This window comes from Ictidomys tridecemlineatus, chromosome 3 (genome assembly GCF_052094955.1).
Source record: "Ictidomys tridecemlineatus isolate mIctTri1 chromosome 3, mIctTri1.hap1, whole genome shotgun sequence".
Classification (NCBI taxonomy): domain Eukaryota; kingdom Metazoa; phylum Chordata; class Mammalia; order Rodentia; family Sciuridae; genus Ictidomys; species Ictidomys tridecemlineatus.
The window spans coordinates 89336950-89361878 of NC_135479.1; the positions used below are offsets into that span (position 1 = coordinate 89336950).

Sequence of the window (24929 nt, forward strand, 5' to 3'; positions counted from 1 at the left end):
TCCTAACTTTTTCTAGACCAATCCTTTGGACTTTCCAGAGCCCCCATCATTATGACACCGTAGCCAAATTGGATTTCTTAAAGAGTCTATAGCCAAAGTCTACCGAGATGAACAAAGCATATAGAATGCTATACAGATGTTGAAAGAAACTGTGTGGTAGGGAAAATATCAGTACCTGTTTAAAATATGCGAGACAAATGGGAATGCACTGAATTCAGAGCATAGTTCTCCTATTTTTAAGGTCTATGGAAAATATTATCTTTTTATTTTTATAAAGCAGTACTTAAATTGACCCATATTTGAAAGGGGCTCTTAGTGAACAACGAAGACAAAGCATGGATTATGGGCTAATAGTCACCCTGTGTGAGGATGCGTTTTGTAGATGAAGCATTTGAGGCTTAGAGAGGTTAAGTGATGTATTCAGGATCACACAGCCAGTAAGTGGCAAGTGAAGAGTCATCTGGCTCAGTCAGTCTAGTGGCTGAGGCTTCCCCTGGAATGATGAGGCACTATATGAATCTCTTCCTCCAAACCGCCCCACAGGCTGCTCTGCGCTCTGTGAGACTCCTGGGAGGTATTTCACCATTTCTGCGGGGAATTAGCATTCAAATGTCATCACAACCTTGGAGCATATTTCTAGGCCTGTGAGTTCCGAGGAGGAACGTTCTATCCTTTTAAAACAGAGCACTTCACTTAGATAATGTCAATGAATTTTTGTGGAATATGATTTAAACGAATACATAAATAAGAAAAAATGAAATTATCAAAATCCAATTTAAATTGAGGCATAAATATGAAAGAATGAAATTATCAAAATTCACAGGTTGTAACACGAAGGTAGATGCTATCTAGATCAATTTATTTGACCAATAATGACGAAAGAAAGAAGTGGAATTAAAAATTGGAATGGAAGTGCTCAGGTTACAGTTGTCAAGTACATAGTACAATACACAAAATTGGACGTATGCGGTTTAGGCTTGACTAAATTAAAATTGACACAAAAAACTGGAAGGCAATAATGACAAAATATGAGCAGTTACAGAGGTTGCCTTGAGGGAGCAGGACTTTCTTTTAGTCTCATTATTCTGTTTTACATTTACCAGTTAGTGTTATAAGTAGGAAAAATAACAAAATCAATGTCACCCCTGAAACCTTTTGGCAGGTGGCTGAGATGTCTAGATTTTTTTTTGTTTGTTTTTTCGCTAGGGGGTGGTTACTGAGGATTGAACCCATGGCTGCTCAACCACTGAGCCACATCCCTAGCCCTTTTTAATATTTTATTTACAGACAGGGTCTTGCTGAGTTGCTAAGTGCCTAGCTAAGTTGCTGAGGCTGGCTTTGAACTTGGGATCCTCCTGCCTCAGCCTCTGGAGCTGCTGGGGTTACAGAGCCACCATGCCCAATTCTGAGATGTTTGGATCTTTGGAATCAATTGGAGAAATGAAACCCTCAAGTCATAGAAATATCCTCTTGTTTGGGGCACAGAGTGGGCAAAGTCAAGGCCTAAAAGTCACAGAAGTTTCTTGGGTTGGTTTTTTGGTTCCACAGAATGGCGCCATCTAGAGGGCTGCAAGGTAGGTGTCTGTACCCTGGGTCAAGGCATCAAGGACAGGACCCCCCACCCACCCACTTCCCCACACCTTCCGGAATGCTTAGGAGCTGGCTGCTCAGTGGGTATTTGGTAATAAAAGAAAAAGAGGCAATAATAACCCTGCAATTCCAGTTGTCGTTAATGTAACTCCAGGCTAATATGCTTACTTGCTGCATTTAGCTCCTACAGCAGGTTTCGAGAAACAGAGCTGTCCATAATGTAAGAGAACAGAGGCCTCCTCTCAGCCCTCGTGGTCCCCCAGAGCACAGCTGCCCCCTGCCTCCTCAGAGCCATGCTTACCTCCAGTAACCGATTCCATTTCTAAGGAGACAGAGAACAATTTATTCAGCTTCAATTTGCTGAGAGGAAAAACCTCCTATTCTCTAATATTAATTCTTGAAGCAGATTCAAAAACAATTTTTGTTCCTTGCCAAGGTTTGGGGCTTTGAAAAATATTAATGTAGACAGTCTTTGAAATATTAGGAGTTGGCAGCCATTATGAGGATCCTAAACTCAGCAAGGCATAAAAGGAAGCTCAGGACACAGTCTATGCTATCTTATGTGTTGAAATATATATTAAGCTTCCTGTGGAGTAAGGGGCTAGGGCACCCCAGGAAACCAGGGATGTATACACAGATAGTGTTGCATTCATTTAAAGAAGATCTGACTTGGGGCTAGAGTTGTGGCTCAGTGGTAGAGCACTTGCCTGACATGTGTGAGGCCCTGGGTTCAATCCTCAGCACCACATATAAATACATAAATAAAATAAAAAGACAATTACAACTAAAAAAACAATTTAAAAAAAAAAACCTGACTTGTAATAAGGATCGAGGTTATTTGGGGAGCTCTTTCCTTATTTTAAAGTAGGATTTTATATCTCCAGATCTGTCTCCTACTTCTACACACATGTAGACACAATTACTGAGATTCAAAAGCCTATAGAAAGTCACCATGAGAGGATTCGATAGCACAGTTTGGTACCTTTCTTTCTCCTTCATAGATTTAGTACTTTTGTTTTTTCTTTTGACTTTTATTATTTTTCACATACAGCACGTAATGTGTTCCCCAAAGCTTTACAATCAGATTCATATACTTTAGGATTTTAACTAAATATATTAGTACATTGGAAGCATTGTAGACTCCAAAGCTGCTGAAGTGTTTCATTGGCAGGTGTAATAGTTAGCTTTTTATTGCTGTGCCCGGTGACACCTGACATGAACATCTTAAAGGGAGAGAGACTTATTTGGGCTTAGGGTTTCAGAGGTTTCAGTCTAAGGTTGCCCGGCTCCACGGCTTTGGGCCTGAGGCAAGGCAGCAAGGCTTGGCAGAGCGGTGTGGTGGAGGGAAATTGCTCAGCTCATGGCAGCCAAGAAGCAGAGAGACAGAGGGTAAGGACCAGGGGCAAAATACAGTCCCCAAGGGCACACCTCCAAGGACCCACTCCCTTCGACTAGGTTTCACCTCGTATAGTTTCTACCACCTTCTAAGTAGTTCAGGCACCTGTCAATGGATTAATCCACTGAGGAGGTAAGAGACTCCATGATCTAATCACTTCCCATGAGATCTATGTCTTTGGTATTAGGAACCAAGCCTTCAACATGAGTTTATGGGGGACACTTCTTATCTAAACCATAACAACAGGTGACAAAGCTTACACTTATTTTAATTATTAGAATTTCCCATTGGTTCAGGAGAGTAAGAATCAGGGAACAGAAGCACAAGGCTGAAGGAACTAGATTAAGTAGGGTTTTGTTTTGTTCCATTTAATTGACTAGTTGCCTTGGTGTCTATGTGCTTAGCGGTATTACATCCAAATTTCTCAGTCTCATATAATGAAGACGATTCAATAATCCTGTAGATTCCTTGCTCCAGTCCATCTTCCATCTTACTTTCTAAAACAGATGTGCTCATGCCATTGCTTATAAATTTTGGATGGCTCCTTATAGTCCACTGAACAAAAGCCAGACTGCTCAGCATCACATCTAAGACTCAAAACTCTTCCAAATCTAGCAAGAGGCCTCCCTCCCTCCCAGCACTTAACCTCCTCCCCTAGACACTCAGCAGTGGAAGCAGAACCTAGAGGCTACAGGGGTCACACAGATGGAAATGCTTTTCAGAGAGCAGTGGTCCAGGCAGAGGTGATTCAATATGGTGGCCACCATTCATGGGTGGCCACGGAGATTTTCAAATGCAGCTGGCACAACAGAGGCACAGAGAATTGATTTCTATTTAATTTTAATTAGTTCTAATGTATGGCACAGCTTAGGAAACAATAACCCAAGCAAGGTTTGAAAGGACTGGAATGAAAGTAACGTTGGGTCCTGAAAACCCTAGAACCAATCTGTCTAGAAGACAAATGATTGATCCACAGAGAAGAAAGGGAAGACGTGTGCACACACCCACATACCCACGTTAAGCCTACAGGCTTAGTAGGATAGGGAGTTGCACATGATACCAAGAGCTGTATAGTATGTAACTAGGAAAAGGTGGGAGGTGTCATCAGGCTGGGGCTGGGCTCTGGCCCTGCCAGGGTTGATTGCTTATAACCAAAAGTAGATATTTGGTGCACAGGAGTGGCCAAACAAAGGAGACCAAAGCCAGAGAGGAGTAGAGAAAACATGACTGTTCTTTTCCTCCAGGAACCACTTCCACAGGCAGGAAGCACGGACAGTCACGGGATGGAGAAGTAGGCGCCCCCCCTCCCCTTTTGTGTACTAACTATGGACTCTGTGTTCAGCTCCCTGTTCCACCACTGCAGGCTCTGTGACCTCAGTCAGGTTATTTTGGTTTTCTGTGTCTTTTTACCTGCTGGTAAAATGGAGATATGAATTATTGGAAAAACTGAGAATTAATTAGAATAATTAAGGATTATTGAAAGGATTAAGTAAATTAACTCAGCCATTTGTACACAGTGGGCCCTCAATAATCTTACTTACTAGAGTATTATAATGAGTTTGGACATTCTTTATTTATATATTTAGGAGATAAGAAAATGCAGAAATTTGACTGCAATGCAATGATCAGGGTGACCAGCTAGCTGCTCCTAGTTTGGGGCTGTCTTTCCCCATTTTAGCCCCAAAGTCCTACATCCTGGTAGTATATCCTCTCAGTCCAGAGCAAACCAGGATGGTTGGTTAACTTGGTTATGAGGGTGGGGTTCATTATAACAGAACATTGAGCCGTTCATCAGCGTGAAGTTAGCTTTTTGAAAGGCCTATGCCATCAGGGAATGAGTGAATTTCATCTAGGAAGAAGTCTAGGGTGACACACCTTTCTGCACATTCATTTCCACCCAGGTATTTTTTCCCTCCACCTCAAAAGGAAGGAAGGGCCACAAACACGCTGTGAACCCTTCCTGTGTGCCCAGCTGCACCTGCTGAGAGGTGCAATCTAGTATGGTTCCATGGTTGGGGTTCTCCACCCACAGAGGTGAGCAACCAACACCACGAAAAGATGGACATAGGACACGAGCAAGGCCATAGACTCCAGAGGAAAGGAGAAAAGTCTGAAGGACAGCATGCACATTTAAAGACCAGGAGGAGCGGGTGCCACAGCATGTCACATGGTCACTGACTCCTCTCATCTACTGTGTCTCGAAGGCCAGAGACACAGCCATGGCTTTGGAACAGGTACAGCAGACGCTGTGGTCAGGGTGGGAGAGGCCTGTAGCACAATACTGGCATAGTAAGGAAAGACACAAATTCCTTACGATTAAAAAAAAAATTATAAAAGCATAGGAGAGAAAAAAAAAAGGACCTAGTTCATTTTGGCTTTTGGAAAAGACTCAGAGGATTTCTTTATTCATCTGAAATGATTTTAGTCCCACTTTTACTAAAACGTTTTTAATTGTCTTTGATATGCAATTCCCACTAGGGTTTTGGATCAAACAAATGTATTATGAGTTCTGTTTGGGGAAGTCATCCCATGAAAAGATCTGCAAGTGGCTGTTGGAAAGGCCCAACCCTGTTTTTTTGGTTGGTTTTATATATTGGGGGAATCAAACATATCAAAGTAGGGACTTTTAATTTGTAAGACAACTTGAAGTAAAATTGAGCCAAGACCCTGAAACTCATAATTTTCAATTTTAAGGACTTAGTGACCATGAATGGTTTATTTGCTTCTCAGGAGAGACTAAGAAACCAGAATATTTTTAAAAGGTTTCATACATATAGCAATTTATGTAGTATTTGTATTTTGTAAATTCGTTAATCTGTACATTAAAAAGGGACGAATTCACAAATGGAAGACTGGAACAATTGGGTACTGTATCTGATGCTGTATTTCTAGTCAATTTTTCAAAAAGAAAAGTCTGTCAAGGGAGTACCCTAAGTTGTCTCTGAATTTCAGATGAAAGGAAGGGACGCTACCCCCATGACCCCAGCAGGGAGGAATGAGAACAAGGAGCTCCTTCCTGGAGTCTAATGCCCACATCATCTCCTAATACTAGGACCCCTGAGTGTGTTTTGATTATTGCAAACTGCATTTATTGAGTTTATAATATTCACTGGCCTGGAAGCAGCGGGTAAATACCTGTCTTCCAGAAACTTAGAGAACTGTGACTAATATGTAAGAAGTGGCTATAAGCACATGAATTGTGATGTAAAATATTCAGGGTATAATTGCTAGGTTGAAAGGAAAAACCTTAACCAGATGTCAAGGGACACACACATTTTCTTAATCCCACCAGAAACCTTGGAAACACCATTCCAATAGTGGTTGCAATGACGAGGAAAGGAAGACAGGAATCAGACAGCTGTGCAGGGGCGAGTCCCGCCTCTTACAGCGCTGTCAAGGTTCCGATTCCTGCTACATGTTTTCTGATCTAATACAGCTTCAGGTTGGTAGCTGCTCTATCTGCTTTCATTGAAAAATTGCAATAATGTGGATTTGCATTGTGTCAACCTCTCTCTCTTTTTTTTTAGCATTCTAAGTTTTATTTCATGGAATAAAATGACCCCATTATAGATCAGAAGCTTGAACTGCAAGATGTAATTATGAGGCTAATTCTAGCACTTGGAAAAAAAACAAAACAACCACAACAAAATCTAACATGCATATAGAGCTTGTTATGAACCACAAACACTCTGTAAAAACTAATGTGTGAAAACTAATTTAATCCTCCTAACAACCCTGTTCATTCAACAACAGCTATTTGGTGAGTACAGATGGCTGTCTATATCTGTGGGTTCTAAATCCATAGATTCAACCAACGGTGGGTTGAAAATATTTTTTTAAAAAAATCAGTATTTTTGCATATGTATTGGACATGCACAGACTATTTTCTTATCATTATTCCCTAAACAATAGAGTCTAATGGCAATTTACATTGTATGATGTATTATAAGTAATCTAGACATGATTTAAAGTCTACAGGAAGGTGCCAAGACTAAGATGTCTTTAGAGGGGACTGAAGATTCCACAGAGCTGTGTTTCTATGGGGGGTTCCAGAACCCATCCCTGAGGATGCTAAGGGATTCAGGTGAGAGAACAAAGGACTCAAAGCCTTGTGTGGGCTCAGTCATTTTTGCATCACCTGTCAGAAGTGGCATTGAATCAAACAGACATCAGGTGTGGGGGGCTTCTTTTAAAAATCTTCCAGAAAGAAGTGCTCTTTGCCACCTTCATCGTGGTTTACCTGACCTCCTCTTTATTCTCCAGAGGATACAATATGTGGATATAAATTAAGAAAAATAGCAATAAAAATAAGACCAAATGATCTAGGCAATTCAGCATCTATGATATGTCTCATTTTCACGAAGTAGATTTATATCATAGCCCCCTCACCCCCCAAAAAGCTTTAGAAGATAAAAAGTAAAAAAGAAAAGAATTTATGTGCAGGGACAGCTCTCAGAGTACATGAGTATAGGGTGGAGGTTTCTGGAGACTATAACTTGTGGTATCACAATAGATTGAATGCAATAACAGATATGAGAATCCAGCTGCCTTCTATTAAATCAGAAATCAAGGAGATTTGTAAAAATGTAAACAGAAAGAGTTATTTATGTTAACATGGAATGGGTTTATTATCATTCTTTTAAAATTGATTACTAAATATTTCTAAAATCCTCGTTTTAAATTTCTAACATAGTAAACATTGACCCACATAGTCAGTGGTGTCCTGGTAAACGTGGGACAAGTGGTTCTCTTGGGGGAGGACAGCCCTGCTCTGAGATGTTAGCTGATTCTATGGTTTAAATATTCCCACTGTGGCTGGTTCCAGGCTACCACTGAACTGGAGCTGAGAGCTGGTTCCTCCTGGCTGTAGCACCCCACTGGATATAATTCACATAAACCAAGATCTTTAGGGGCCTCAATAATTTATACAAGTATAAAGAGGTCCTGTCATCAAGAAGGCTTGAGAACTACCATTATATGGTTCAATCTCACTCGTGTTTAGGAATATAAGTGCAAAGAAAATTTCTTGAAGGATATACACCAACCTCTAATAGCATTTACTTCCAGAATGGAGAAACTTAAATTTTACTTTGCAAACTTTTGTACTACTCAAATTTTTTTTTTTAAATAAAAAGCATGGAACTCAGACAGAAAAAGGAGGGAAATAAAAAAATTAATTTTAAGGTCCAGAATTTGCCGAGACATCTCTGGGCCTCTGTTTCCAAATAGGTCAAAGCTAACATGGATTGATTGGAGTACCAGGATTCCCTCCAGCCCCCTACGTCTATGGTTCCTGGGTACGTCCATTCATGTGGTCTTACATGTCACTCACATTATCACTTGAGGGAGGCCATTGCCTTTCCATCCCTCAGAGGAATTGATTTCTCTGGTGATGAGGCCTCCACCTATGTGTTCTTTAGGCCTCAGCTCAAGCATCTCTGCTCAGCTCTGAAGCCTGCTGAGTCAGGCCCCTTTGTTATGTACCAGGGGACCATGTTATTGTCCCTCACTTAATGCCTTGTGTGGCTTCCCTGAGAGCAGAGCTTGTAGGATCGTCACTCTCTGCTCTCCAGTGTGGGCCTGACCCTTTGCAGAAGAGAACCCTTGGACTTGTTTATTCACCCCATGCGTGTCTAGTGAGCACCTGCCTGCCCTGGGCATGTTGCTGGGCACTATGATACCAGTGTGCTCACAGGCACACATGCCACGGTTCACAGGGACCCAGGACCTTGCTGAGCATGAACAGAGCAAGACCAAGAAACCAGGTCTCCTCCATCCAAGGCATGTGCCCCCTCCATGCCTTCCTTCCTAGGTGCTGGGCTATATAAAGACCACCCTCAAGACACCCAGGAGAAGTCAGTAGTTGTATTCTGAGTTCTGGGAGGCATTGTTGTGCCAGTGTTCATGATTCTAAAATTCATGATTCAACCCAGGAGAAGATGCTTTGAAAAAGATAAATACACACAGATGGGGAGGACAATGCAAAAACTGAGGCTAAAATGATTGAAGTAGTCAAATAGATAAGCATATGCAAAACACAGCAAAACTGACCTTGGCTGCATTAATGATGCATAATAAAAAAAAGACTCCTACATTTTAAATATCATATATCTTTGAATCATTTGGAAGTAGAGGGATTTTTTTTTTTTAAGCATCTGAGAGAGGGAGAAACAGAATTCCAATAGGCCATTGTTGTGAATGTACCTCTGTCAGGGAAAGGTCTTTGTAGCTAAAGTGAAATGGCATTTCTGTTAATGAGGTGAGCATTTATGAAGAGCTATTATGTATATTTTTCAAAAAATAATAATGTAGAGCTCTCCTGTAATGCAATAAATGTCTGGGTTTAGTCCACCTAGACTATTGTCTGAAATATAATGCAATCTCTAACACAAGCACCTATGAATAAATTGAGTCGTATCTTGCGCGTTGGAATAATTCACAAAGCTATGGTAAATGCTTTTCTTATTAAAGATTTCATACAGTAAAAAGTGAGCATAATAACCACCTTGCCCAGATTTCACTTAAAAACCAGTTCTGTTGATGAGAAGAATGACTGCATTTCACACATGGAAATTAACTCAGTTTTATCAGATGATACTTTCCAACTCAAGTCCAGCTCATAGTAATTAAAACATGATGATGTTTCAGGAGACAGGTACATCTGAAATCCAAAAGAATGAAAAAAACAAAACAACAAAACAAAAACCCCCCAACAGGATACATTGGTGCTTTTGAAAATCTGGAATTGAATTCTAAAATGAGTTTAAGGGATGTGTAACTTCTGTTCAGCAGAGTCACAGGTCAAATCATCTCTCCATTCATCAAGGTCAAAGTCCAAAAGGTAGAGGGTGACTTTGTGAAGTTTGACTGGCAGTGAAATGTGAATATTTTATAACAGTTTCCTCAAAATGGCTGCCCTGAAGGGTGGGATTCCTGTAGTAAGTGTTTTTTTCCCTGAGCACAGACTCTTCTAGATCCCTGGAGGACCTGGTCCCCAGGGTCAAGCCCTGAGGATGCTTGGATAAAGATGGTGGAACGTCTTAGCAAGTAGAACACTGGCTCCTATTAAATCTTGGGGCCTGTTGGTCCACAGAGCTTGGGTTTGCTCCCTAGAGATGGTAACACAGCATGCCTTGGCACCCATCCAAGCCCTGTGTGCTAACCAGCAGGACAGATGTAAGGATTCCTTTATTGGCCCAAGTGGTTGCTACATTTAAAAACTATGTTCAATGAGGTAGAACAGGCAGTGGGAATCAGAAAAAAAATGTATTTGGGGTAAATATGCTTAGTTTGACTTGAGGTTTTCTTTGAATCAAAGCCTTTACTGAAGTCAACCTTTACTGGGAAACAAATGGTACACCTGACATTTTGTTTAAAAAAAATTTTTTAAAAAGTCACTTTTTTTGTGTGTGTTCTGCAGCATAGCTGAAACTTCTGATGCAATTTAAAATCAAGCACTTCCTTTTCAAATAGAATCCCTAGGTTGAGGTCTTTAAAAAAAACTGATAGAAAAAGTAACTTTGATGGGATAAATCATCAGAATGTTCAGGAGAACCGTGGAAATGAAACCATCCTTTCTTTTAAAAGCAGATCTGATACCCGACTCCTGGAGGTTACCACTTACATCACAATCTTTGACCAAAGAAAACATTCGGGAGAATAATCAATCACTTAAAAGCACTTGAAGGTGCTGAGGAGGTGCTGCTTATATAAATATAAATATTCAAGGAGATGTAAAACCAAGCTACTGATGAACACACAGATTAGAAGAAGCCTTAACAGACAGCTTAAAAGTTTTTGGCGTTCTTCCCCCAAAATCAGGGTAGTTTTTATATCACAAAATCTGCTAGTCCATATTGTTTCTCAGTTAAGACTGATGTGAAAACAGAAACTCAGAGTCAGGTTATGTCCCACACTGCTCATGCGACATCTGGGTGCTATATTTTCATGTCCAGTTAGAAATTATCAATTTTTATGTTTTTTGTTCCTTTGTTTTTGTTTGCTTAACTATAGATAACATTGAGTGACTTGCTTGAAATTAAATATTAAATAAGCTTTTGGAAATAGAATTTATTTATCTTTTTTTTTTTTTTAAATGGGAATGGTGATTGGACCCAGGGGTGTTCTACCACTGAGCTGCAGCCCCAGTCTTTTTTATTTTTTGAGAGAGTGTCACTAAGTTGATGAAGCTGGCCTCAAACTTATGATCCTCCTGCCTCAGCCTCCCAAGTTTCTGGGATTTCAGGCATGAACCTGGTTCTTTCTCTATAATCAAGTACTTGAATATGACCCTTATGGTGCAATGGGACTCTAGAATACTTATGACTCATGATTCAAAGGTGCTCTTTGTAAGGGAGGGAGTTGCTGAGTAGAATACGTTATTCTAAAATAGAAACTCTTGAGAATGTGAAAGATTCTAAAATTCTTATCACAACATGAAGGATATTTGCACATAAATTTTAACTTTAAATATACATTTGATTTTTCTTTAAACACGTAAAATACACATTTGATTTTTCTTTAAATACTTACTCTATTATGTATAAAATGTTCTATTTTTGCCCAGTTCTGAAAAATTACCAACTCGTGCCTTAGTCAGCTTCTAAGAAATATCATAAGATTTCTCCTAACTCTATGTGGTAGAGAATGCTAATTAGAATCACTGTCGTTAAGGAACACCTCTGTTGATGAAAATACAGACTTGATTTCTGTGTCTTAAGCCCCAAGACCGACTCTTAAGAAGATATTGCTGACTGGGGCTCCAGATCATTCAGGTGAAGAAGAAGAGGAAAATTTTTACTCTTTTCTAGATTATCTATAGTATAGGACAGGATAGATAACCCTAAGTTCCTATCAATTATATACTTAGCAACTTTAAAAGCACATTCATGAAAAGCATCATATATATATATATATATATATGTATATATATATTTTTTATATCATATATTTCTATATGAACACATCCTATATTGCTATATGAACTTGAGACTGGGAAATGAGAGGCAAGCTGTGGGATACTTTGGATGCACTAATTAGAGATGGAAGACAGGTAGGTTGGTGAGGTGGAAAAAGAACTGGGCTTGGAATCTATTCCAATCTCATTTTCACCATGTGTCAAGACTTGTGTAGTTGCATGTAAATTGGTTATCTCTTACTCCAGCTTCCTTCTCGATAAAATAGGTGCTAATAATCCCTATAGATCATGGGCTATTGACATGAGGATTAATATGCTAATTTTCATTAAAATGCCTTAGACCTAAGGACAAATATTCAGTAAATATTAATCAAATCTGTATTTTATCAAGTCAAAAATTAAACAAGTGAGAATAGATCCCCACTTTTAGTGTAGTGTTTACACTTTTATATACTATGATTACTATAATGAATTTGTGAAGACGTTGAACCTCTGTTTGTGAACTGTGAGGATGTGAACCAGTCACTGTACAGGGACCGTGCCAAGTTTTGGTTTGGGCATGTGACTGTCTTCCCAGATTTAAGGATTTGGGTGATGTTTTGGAAACTACCCCCTGCACCCGCCATGAAAATAAATGTCTTTCTACAAACTCAAATCTTGATGTTTCTGAGTCTCTACTTACTCACACAGAATATTAAATCCCTCGCAGAGCTTCCTTTTCTCTTGAATGTTTATAGAGATCCCAGAGGGGAACTTCATCAAGTGAGTTGAATGTCCCCCAGGTCAGTGATTCTCAAGTGTCGCTGCACATTAGGAGCACCTGGGGAACTCACCACAGTCCTGCTGCCAATAAAATCAGGATCTCTGGAGGATGAGCCCGATGTTGAGATTTTTAAAGCTCTCGGTGATTCCACTGTGCAGTCTGGCTTGAGAACCCGTTCCCCACGCCCACCAGCATGTTTTTCCCCCTTCAAGTCACTTGGACATTCCGAATCTGATCAGCTGGATCCCAAACCTCTGCTAACTGGCAGGACCTCAGCATCTCCTTACCCAGTGTCCAGTGTTTTTTAAAATTCTACCTTGTTAGAATCAGTTAGGCAGAATCAAAAATATTGAAACCGCAGGCCCACCTGAGATTTAAAAAACAAACAAACAAATAGAAATTGTGGGTCTGGAGACCAGGCATCTGGGATTTGTAAAAAAAAAAAAAAAAAATCTGATGTGTACCCAGAATTCCTGGTGGCGAATTACTGCTCTGGGAGTTTTCAAGAGGAAAAGTTTTCAGGGTGGCACACATCATCAGAGTGTAGAGTTGACCACCACCAAGTTTTGCCTAGTACTCTGCCTGGCCATGGGGAAGACCCTGCCTGCACCAGCCTGCCCTGGCTTTGTTCCAGGCCGTTTCCTTGCCTCCCTGTCCCCTCACTGATGACTTGCCACCTGCAATTCTAGGACAGCTTTACTCCTTGGGGCACCTGCTATTTCTGCTGCTGGCACCTTAAGCTCCATATTTGCTTGTCTTCTGGTCTCTGCCTCTTCTGTGTCTCTCTAACCAGTATAGGAAAACTTTCTTGTTTTCTAGTGTGTGTGTGTGTTTGTGTGTGTGTGTCTAGTTCTTTCAGGGATAATCCCTTAGAGTTTACTTGCACATCTGCTCAAAATCATTCAATTTTACTGCTCAGGATTCTGGGAAGAGGGGTGGGCTTCAGTAGAGTCACCCGTGTTCCCAAACAGTCCTGCCACCTTTTGCCTCAGCTTTGCCCATTAGTGCTCTCCTCCTCCTCCTGGTGCAGGCTGGCCATCTGACGAGCGGGCTGAGAGGGCCAACTTCATTCTCAGGATCCCAGGAGAAGGCGCTGACCCTCACACTGTGTCAGATCCCTCCCCATGCAAACAGAGTTTCCTCTTCAGCAAAGTTTCATCTTTCCCACCTCTGGCTTCTTGCCTTACCCCGTTCTTCACACATGAATCCTTCCGTTACTGAATCCCAATTATGGATAAAGTTCAGATTCCTTCTCTTGCATTGCCAGGATTCTGGCTGCATACCTGTGTTAGTGCCTGTGAACATTCTGGAGCTTGAATCAGCCCGGGACATAAGGGACACCCTTAAAGAATATTCTTGCCTTGTTCTGTAGGACAGTATATCTGAGTCCTAGGAACAGCACAGCAACTACATGAACCATTTGGTACACGCAATGAGAATGCAGTGTTGCCCTAAAATCACACTACTTTTCCCTAGGTTAGATGGTCTCAAAGTCTTTTAGTCCCTAGAATACTTGAATGATTCACAAGTCCCCTACAGATCTCAACTTGATATTATAAAAGAAAGCCAAAAGCCCAACAGTAAATCAGCCCAAAGGGGAAAAAAATGGGTGTGTTTTTCCTAAGAGAGGACTGTGAATCATTGATTTATGCCAGAAATGAATATAGGCAGTGTGGCCAAAAGGAAGCACTGAGATACCAGCCTGCAGACCAGCATTGGAGAACTCCTGTATAGGGACATAAAATGGTAAGACCTAGTCACCCTCGTGGCTCTGGGGAAGACCCTGCTCACAGAACTTGAACTATCCAGAAAGGTGTCAGAACTCCAAGTGCTAAAACTCTTCCCGTTCCCATCCTCAGGGCTGGCTCCGAACCCCTCTCTGCCTGGATGTGTTCAGTTGACCAAGACAGCTTGTGCCCTGGCCTTGTGTTGGAGGCCTGTGTGCTGTCATCTACACTTTCTGCATCTGCAGAAAGGTGACAGAGTCAGGAGCAGAGTATGAGGTGAACTTTTTGGAAATCCAAAGTAACACTTTCTCCAGATGGGAGTCTCAATGAGCCTGTTTCCACAGATCTCTGGGGAAGAGAACTGTGTAAACTCAGGTGCCTATGAGGACTAAGAGAAGATGAGACATTCATTCCCAACAGAAGAATTCTTTTTGATCAAGTATCTTTTCCCTTCTTGTTTGTCCTTGAAATTTTAATTGAACCGAACAAGGCACAGTAAAAAAGGGAAAGGCATAGGTTTTTGTTGTTGTTGTTTACAGTTTGGAATCAAAGGGAAAAATAAATCAGAAATAGCTTGATACCTGGGTGCTCCCTATTGAAGCAGGGCCATTGTAACAGATATTCTCTTCTACCACAAGAACAGATTGGTCCTTCCTGATTCCAATCAAGTTCATTTTCAATGGGACCCAGAATAGTTGCATCAAGTGACTTTCCTAAAACTAAACTCTTCTCACTTATTAGATTTCCCTTTATTCAGAGTTCTATATCATCTCTCTACTGATGGGATTCTTTGGATTTTTTGAGCTGGGCCTCTCGAAATAATTCAATTTCTCTTCTGAAGAAACTGACCCAAGACTTGAAGTTTTATTAAAATACAAATGTCTAATCTTTCAAGACTGTCAAGGAAATGGCATCCTTAAGTTTGGCAACATTCTTTTAAAAAAAAAAACACACTCAGGCACACATATTCCACCTTTCTGCGTTGCGTTCATAAAATTTAATTAAAATGAGTAGAAAAATTACAGTAATTTCCATTTGTCATCCCCAAATGCCATTATGAGACTGGAGCCCTTCATACCTGCACCTATCAAGCAGGGCGATAAAACTGTAATGGGCTATTAAAGGGGGTTACGCCACCGCCATCCTTAGAAATTTTAAGGTAATAACAGATGGCCATCTGTCTTGAATGTCAGGCAACAGACTGGCTGATCTCTAAAGTCCATCCAGATAATTTTTTTTTTTTTGCATTTTTATTAAATCAGGCCAGACATAGAAGGTTATGGATCTCATATATTTATATGTTGATATCTAAGGATCGATGATATTTATTTTTATTTTCTATAAGTGAGAAAGAGCAAAGCAGCCATCTTTCCCTGTGAGTTTTATCTTTACAGCCCCACCTACCTTTGAACTTCTTTGATTTTTACGACTTAAAATTCCCAGCTGCAATTATATGCTATCATCAACAAACACAGATGAGTGATTAAGAAAGCAGGAGAGATTTAATTGAGCAGTCCAACCACAGTGTTGTCAGAGAACAAAATTTGACATGAAGAATGTCCAGGGGAAGATAAAGAGTTTTCTACTTGTCTGTAGTGCTCACTAAGCCTGGGCTCTAGTACCCAGAAGGTCCTCACTATTTAGGGAGCCAATTGTCATCTGTGGCCTCTGCAAGTTGGTTGTGGAGTACAGACTTCTGGATCAGGGGCTCAGACAATAATTCTTTCCGGGCACTGAAAGTACAGCCTGTTCTTGCCCTGATGTGGGAGCTCCACTCTAATTAGCATTTAAAAGGGAACACTTATTAGCCGAACTACTAAATGTCCTTTATACAATATAATGAGTTTCATTGAAAAGAATCACCGGCTTAGCTAAGGAGAAATTTAAACACTTTACTATCATTTATAAATTCAAACCTTCTAGAGATGGTATTTTTAAAGGTACTTTGAATGAAAGGAAGAAAAGTGGTAGGAATCTTGACAAAAGAAATGTAATTAGAGTGAAAAATAAAGGCAATTCTATGCTCTATGAAGATATCTTTGATCTTCTCAGAAGCCAGGAGGCAGGGGCATTGTTACCCAGGACATTCTCTCTCCACTGGGCTGCAGAACAGGTAACTAGGATGGAACGTGACTGCTTTTGTTAAGTGTCGCAGGAAAAAAAATGGACAAAACCATAATCAAAAACCACTGTAATGTAAATCAATAAGGCAGAGACACACTGCAGGAAACTCACACGAGCAATGGAATTGTGCTTGGTTTTTCTTTCAATTTCTCAGGATTACCCTAGACACTTGCCTCCTGCCTCCAACTCATTAAATTTAAATTAATGCATGCTTTCAGAATTAAATAAAACCATTCATTGGAATACATTGTTTCACCTCTCTATTTTTTTTAATCTCGAAATGTTAATGGTCATAATTCATTCGTTCATTAATTTATTTATTAATTCAGCAAAGAATTTATTGAGCTCCTAAGTCCGAGATAAAACCAAATGGTAAATTTCTGTAAACTTTATACATAGACCACAGCATCCTAAGAGACGAGATGGGACAGAAATATGTCTAGAGTCACAAAAGATTAAGGTAAACTTAGAGGTGATACGTGTAAGTCATTTACTGGAGGGAATTGCAGGGAAGACAAGGACCACATTTGCTTCCAAATAACTCTTAAAACCACCAATAGGGACAAGCATTCTTCTAATTCCAAAATGTCCTTTTTTCAGTCTTTCCTCAATGATGCTATGAAGGTTATTTGGGTCTTACAGGGTAGAGTTTTCCAAAATCCACTGAACTGAGACACCAAAGGTTCCCCTTGAACTCACCTCTGCATTTGAATTCTCAGCTCTCTGCCACTTGCCCTTTCCTGTCCTCAGCCTCTACCAGCCGCCAACCCACCCCAACCTACTTCTCTGAGGCAACCCAGGTTGCAATGCCACCTCTTTGTTTCTGAGACTTGTCAAATTCTTTTTTAGCTTTGTGCTTTAGCATATCTTGTTCTTTCTGTTTTCAGGCCCCAAGAACTCTGCATATTTATCTTGGAATCATTCTTACACACAAACTCTAAAACCCCCAACCCTCCAGTTAGCTCACCATGAACACTTTGCCTCCAGAAAGCACTTCAGTCCTCTGGTTCCCATGACAGGCTGTGCTTCCTTTTCTGTTATCATCTGCTACTTAGGACTGTTGTTTGTGCATGTGAGTGTGTGCGCGCATTTGCACAGGTTTTGTGTGTGTGTGTGTGTGTGTGTGTGTGTGAGTGAGAGAGAGAGAGAGAGAGAGAGTGTGTGTGTGTGTGTGTGTGTGTGTGTGTATGTGTGTGTGTGTGTGGTCTCCTTCTATATTACAACCTCCTACGGGTCAGAATTCTGTCTGCTTTGCCTCTGTCCCCCTGGTTTCTGGCATGGTGCCTGCCATGCTGCCACTGCATGGGGCTTGGTATACTCTCAGCCCATGCTAGAATTGAAAATCTGGAAAGCCCTTCAGTCATACCCTGAGAGGCTGAGTGCGGGCAGTATGAGGTTTGTTCTCTCTACCCATGGAGCCGGCAATCTTAGAAAAAGCCATTGCAACCACTCACTCAGGAGCTGAAAATTTTTCCAAGAAGAACCATCCAGTTCCCAGCATGAAAATTTTCACCCCAGTATGAACCAAGGATTTGGATGTTTGAATGCCTCATCCTTAGATTTAATTTGACAACTTGTTAAATTGGTCTACCCAGTCATGTGGCTTCAAGATCAATAGCAAACCCTGGCCCTGTGTTGCATATCACTGCCCAGCCTTAGCCGAGGAGGAAGAACCGAATGTATGCTTTATGTTCACTTATAGACTATTAGACCTAGAGAAAGATATTTAAAATCCAGTCCTTTGGTTCAATAAATCACTTTACAGATGAGAAAAGTGAAGATCATGTGTGTTAAATTAATTATCCAACGCCCTGCCATTAATAGGAGAGGTAGGGGTGAGACTCTCTGCCAAGTGCTCTTTCCACCATGTCATCTCATCCCTCTCATTTTCCAAATTCTTTACTTGAGTTTTCTTACAGAGTTATGCACAGCACATCCAATTTGGCTCCCATTTTCTTATTTTTTATTGGAAATTTAAATTTGGACTTGCATTGCTGCTTTTCCTTTCAATGGTGATAAAAACTAAAAATATCATCTGGGGAGGAAAAGGAAATAAAATAAGCATCTGGAAAGAATGTTCTATAGTAAAGATGTCATTGTTTGCCCATAAATGCCAGATAAAGACTGTGGCTTTTCAAAAGCAAGTACATGGGAGCATCTATATCTAACCCAACTTGGATTTTAGATAAAAAATTAAAATACACGGAAATTGGTAGATTTCCAAAGATGATGGGGTCAAATATGAGATAAATGAGTATCTGAATTAAGTGCAAATGTAATAAAGGTAGCCAAACATTCATTCATTCACCCATCCGTCCACTCAAGGCTCATTGAAGAAATGCAGTTGAGCTTCACAAATTACTACCATCCATCTACTAATCAAAGAGTATTTAATAAGAGGCAAAATTATCTGATCCACCAAATTATAAAATCTGAGTTTGAAGTCTGACCTTATGATGTGGCAAACGCTGTAAGATGACATCTTTTCTTACTAAATCACCCGTATCAGCTCACAAAATTACTGTTATTTCTTCCACTTTAAAAATAAAAATGTCTTTCCTTTGACCCTACTTCTTTTTTTCATTTCAAGACTCTGTTTTGTTCGCTGTTGCATACCCAGCATCTTGGGCAGTTGCTGGCACAAAGTAGGCTCTCAGAAAATATTAGTCCAATGAATGAAGGTAATTAGTGGTTATAAGAAGAGCTACCTTTTTAAATACCTTTGAAAGATTTGTCTATGCACAGTTTCCTACTTTACTCCAATTCTTTCTGAACCACAATTATCAGGTTCCCCCTGCCATTCCACCAATATAGCTCTTACCAGTGACATCAATAGCTCATGTTCTTTGTCTTTCCTGATACTTGGCAGCATTTGGCGTAATTCATCAAGCCCCTTCTTGAGACATACTCTTCCTTTAACTTCTAGGAAATCATACTTTTCTGGCTTCTCTTTCTTTCTGGCCATGATTTCCCCTTTGCTGGTTTTTGGCCAGTTAATAGGTAAGTACCTCAGGGCTGGGTGTTTGGATCTCTCCTTTCACTCTCCTCGAGATCTTGCATTAGCCAGTTTTCTGTAACTATGACAAAACACTTGAAGTACTTGAGTTACAAAGTGAAAAAGTTTATTTTGGCTCTCAGTTTTTGAGGGTCCAGTTCATGATTGATTGGCCATTATAGCTTGGGACCTGAGGTGAGATAGCAGCACATTATGGCGAGAGAGTGCCTTATGGCCAGGAAACAAAAGAGAAAGAGAAAAGGGAGTGTTCTTTAAGGATATGTCCCTGGCCTAAGGAGCTCCCACTAGGCCCCACCTCTCAAAGGCTTCACCACCTCCCAACAGTGCCATCTTGGGGACCATGCATTTAACATGTAAGTCCTTGAGGACATTCAACATCTGAACTACAGCTGATCCCCTCCAGTCTTGTGTGTTCAGCATCATCTCCATGCTATGACCAACATCATTGTATTTCTACTCCAGACTTCTCCCCGGAACTGCAGAATTTGTGTCAACTGGCTTTCCCGCAGCTGTGTTCCATGCCTGACAATGACATCTCCATTCTTTCAAAACTTAAATCCCATCTCAGGCATACCTGTTCTTGTTTCCAGTGTATTCCCATGTCATTTGGGTCCTTCGACCCATTCCTTGTCACTGTTCTGATGTTGTCTCTGGTGCTCTCTCCTCTGGTTCACTCTGCTCCAGACACATGGTTCCCCTTGCTTCTGCGGCCTTTGTTATCTGTTCTTCCCAATTTCTGGATGGTTCTGCTCCAAATATTCACATGACTCCCTCTTTCAGTTTCTGCACCTTCTCATTAAGGCCTTCCCTGGGCATCCTATCTAAAATTACAACCGCGACTCCCCATACCAACCATCTTGTCTTCACGCTCTGCCTTGCTTTAGGCTTTTGCAACTTACGAGAACTATACTACATCTTTTGCTCATCTATTTCTATTCCTTTAAAAAAGTTTCTAGTAGAAGACTCTGTTTCACTGTTGCATACCCAGCATCTTAAGCAGTGGCTGGCACAAAGTAGGCTCTCAGAAAATATTAGTCCAATGAATGAAGGTAATTAGTGGTAATAAGAAGAGCTACCTCTTAGGTAGAAAAGTAGGAAGAAAGCAAATGAGATAAGTACTTTGTACATGTTAATGAACAATAACTGTTCGTTATTCACATTCATATCCTATACCCTTGTGGATCTGTTGGAAATAATTTTTAATCATGAACTGCAAGAAGGGAAGGAGAATTTCTAGTTAAGAGGGACGGTGTAGAAGTATATGGTTTTGCATACCAGCCTCAGGCAAGGTAAAGACAGTTGCTGGAAACACTTAGAGTTTGGCTCAGGTAACCAGCTAGCACCCTGCCCTGGAAGGTGAGAAGAGATGGGTGTGGGAGGCTGCTGGGACTTGTGTGAATGGATCTGTTGGGTCTGCACACAATCTTCAGATGACTCAGGGTGAGACCTCCAGACTGCAGGCTGCCATGTCTGAGGCCCACCTTGAGCATCCCTATTAGCATGCAGCTTCCCGGGCAAGAGGCAGGGCTCCCGGGATCTGTGTGTCCCCAGGACTGAATGTGCACACTCTAAAGTAACAATCTAAGTCAGGGAAAGGGACTGCTGCACATGTTCACACCCTCTTTAATAGGATGCTTTGCCAAGTGCAGATTGTCATAGCAAGTAACAACCCCAGGATCTCCATTAGGCTCCCTGGTGTCACACACAACAGTGTACAACGTTTTTGCTTACATTCCCAGGATAATGATCATTTACAAAATATCTTAAGGTGAAAATGTAATTTTTTAAAAGGCAATCTAATTCTTGAAGCTATAAAGAACACACAATTCTCCAAAACCTTCCTATCCAGATACAGTTATTTGATTAGCTGGTATAGACAAAGTTGATGAATAAAATTCCTTTGTAAATCATATCACCTTTGGATTTTATAACACAAAGTTGATTTCCATGGATTTTCCCTAAACTTCACTGAGTGACTTCCTATTCTTCTATTAAACAGACCTGGGAAGAGAATCAAAGAAGCTATGCTACCACTCCTTCTAATGGCATGGGAAGATGCAGAGGGAGGTACTGTGTCCTGCATGCATGTGGATGACGTCAGATAATCCTTCTAAACCTCTAGTTTCAAATAGGGTGCAGAGGTATCTCTATACCACATGCCTCACCATTTCTCCACAACTTGGTTTCCCACACAGAGTTTGAACTTTGCATGCTAACTCAGTGCGGATGTAGCCAAGGATCTCTGAGCTCATCTTGTTTAGAGTGGAGACCTTGGAGTCTCTATACTGGAGTGCAGGTTATTCCAGAGCATAGGTATGCATAGATATGCATGTATGTGTAAATACGTACATATGCCATATATGCATATATTATGAGAGAACAAATAAATAGAAGATGATAGATCATGAAAGGAAAGAAGCAAGCAAAGTCATGAGAAGGGAGTGGGAAGGAATCAGCAGGTGTTAATTCCTAGGATGACCCAGACACCCAGCAAAGAAGGCAGTGTGGGGGACAGCACAGGGCTATGCAATTATCTGGATGTTAAAGAACGAACTTGTAAAGTTCTCCTTCCTTGAAGGAGAATGCTGTGAAACAAACCCGGCAGCCCATCAGGGAGCATTTGTCAAGGCATTCAGAGGGAGAACAGAGGCTGGAGGGCACTGATTTGGGCTTTGTCTCCCCTAGGTGCTGGGCTGCTATCTTGCCATGAGTCGAGTTATCTCTGAAGTTCTGCTGAGCGGTCTCGATAGCATGACTTAAAAGTACAAGTCCCTACAGGAATCAGCTTCCCAGCATACAAATGCTCAGAGAATGAGAAGAGTCCAGGAAAAACCAACCCTTTAAGCCCTAGAGGATGCTAACAGTCTTCAAAATGATAAGGATCCTAGAAGACTATGCATTGGAGGTTCTTGGATTTGGTGTCTTTTTTAAATTTTTTTTTCCTTTTGGTTCATTTCCTTTATTTTTACTTAGGAGCCCTCCAAATTTCTGTAAATGCATTTTGTGGTTGCTCTGAACCATCTGAGGTGAGGGGCAGGGAGGAAGAGTGGCCTGGTAGAGTACCTGAGTGGATATAAGCAGAATCAGGACCAACTGAGCTTGGGACATGACAGATAGCAATGAGAAGAACCACTAGGGAGAGCTTGAAAGCAAGCCCTCGGGAACTCCTGGTTAGGAAATCCTGGCGGATTACAGGTTTCTCTTGGATGTCCCTTTCTCTACATCCCAAGCTTCAGTGTCATTTTTTAATCAGAGCAGCTTCTCTGCCTTCATTTGCATTTGGGGAATCATTCAATCTTTCTTCACCAGTCCTATGTGTTAGTAAGCTTTTTATTGCTGTAACCAAAATACCTGACCAGAACAACTTAGAGGAGGATAGGTTTATTGGGGATCACATTTTCAGAAGTCTCAGTCCACAGACAGTAGACTCTATTGCTCAAGGCCCAAGGTGAGGTAGGACATCATGGTGGAAGGGCATGGTGGGGAAGCACTGCTCAATTCATGGCATCCAGGAAGCAAAGAAAGGAAGAGGGGACCACAGACCAGATGCACCCTTCCAGGGCACACTTCCAGTGACTCGGCTCCTCCAGCCATACCCCACCTGCCTATAGTTACCACCCAGTCAGTCCATTCAAACTAGGCTGGACTGATTAGGTTACAGCTCTCAGAATCCAATCATCACTTCACCTCCAAACATTCCTGCATTAACACAGGAGCGTTGGGGGGATACCTAAAATCCACACCATAGCATGCTAGATCCCTACTCTATGCCACGTAACTTTTCAGTGCCCTTCCAGTGTGGACTGGGAATCTGCGTGGCCTCTTGACTTTGAACTCGGCCATATGATTTTCTTTGGCCAATAGGATATTTAAAAGATGTCATGTGGGCAAATGGTTGAAATGAACTTGCTTCAACAATGGGGCATATTCTTCAACCAGAAAAATAACAGGCACAAGACAAAGGTGCCTCAGTCAAGCTTACCCTAGAATAGAGCCTCTGACAAACCCACAGACATTCAAAAAGCTCAGTTGATACAAGCAGAGCCACCATGTCCAACACTGGTCAAAATGCCTGAGTCTCGTGGGTGATAAATAAACGTTTAATGTTGGATGCCACTGATGTTTAGGATTGTTTGTTACACGGCAAATGCTAACTGATACAAGTGCCTGTAATTCATGTTCCTCATGTCTTCCAGAGTGATATGTTTAAAATGGAACTCCAGCTATCCTAAAATTATTCTGCCTAAGGACCTTTAAAAACATCATGTTTGTTACTATTGCTCTGTAATGTAGTTTAAGGTCTAGTATAATGATGCCACCTGCTTCACTCTTCCTGCTAAGGATTAAATTGTAATGCATTCCACTGTCATTTATTTTTTTAAAAAAATCAATAATAATAATAATAAACAAACACATCATGTTTGAGCTGAATTGTGCTGCCCCCAAATTCATATGTTGAAATTCTAACTTTCAGAACCTTGGAATGTGATCTTATTAGGAAATAGGTAACTAACAAATGTAATTAGTTCAGATGAAGTCATATTGGAGGAGGGTATCCTTATAAAAGGGTATCCTTATAACTGGGTATCCTTATAAAAAGGGGAAATTTGGAGTTAGGCACACAGGGAGAATGCCACGTAAACATGAAGGTCAAAGTTAGGATGATGCATTTATAATCAAGGAACATCAAAGGTGCCCAGAAAACCACCAGAAGCTAAGGCAGAGATAGTCCAGATTTCCCCTCACATCCTTGGAGGGAACTAATTCTGCCAACACCTTCATTTTAGTCTTTTGAACTCGAGAAGTGTGAGACACAATACATTCTTATTAATTATGCTACTCCCCATTATCTGTAGGATAACATTCTTCCCAAAGTATGTGAGTCCTTTCATAAGTTGGTCTGTGGCTCTACCTATGGTCTCTCCTTTCCGAATCCCCCTTGATTCAGCCTCACCCTAAGCACCAGCCACACTGAATTATTTTCAGAGCTTCAGTCAGAGACTTTGTCCCTGCTGATCCCTTGGCCTCAAGTGTCCTTCTTGCTACCTTTCGTCCCCTGCTGGACCCCAAATCTTTATATCAGTACTTTAGTTTGCTCAAGGTTGGGCATCATCTCTGGCAACTTTCTCCTGATTTTCCAGTCCTAAGTGGAAGACGCCCTACTGAATGTTCTCAAACACTCAACACAGATGTTTCGATCACAGTCCTTAACACTGGATTCTTGTTCATTACACACCTTCATCCTCATCAATAGACTTGAGGAACTTCTTGAAGGCAGTCATATACTGTGTTTGTATTCCTAGTACCCAGCAGAATTCTTGGCACAAAGTGGCTGTGTAAATAATGTTTATGGAAGGAATCTATGTATGCTCACATGCAAATAAACCAAAAAGATG

General features: G+C 40.9%; 1 protein-coding gene across 2 annotated transcripts in view; it reads right to left on the reverse strand.

Annotated features, from left to right (window-relative positions):
* Slc9a9 (solute carrier family 9 member A9) overlaps positions 1-24929 on the reverse strand; it is a 541578-nt gene that overhangs the window by 237473 nt on the left and 279176 nt on the right. The window lies entirely within an intron of this gene.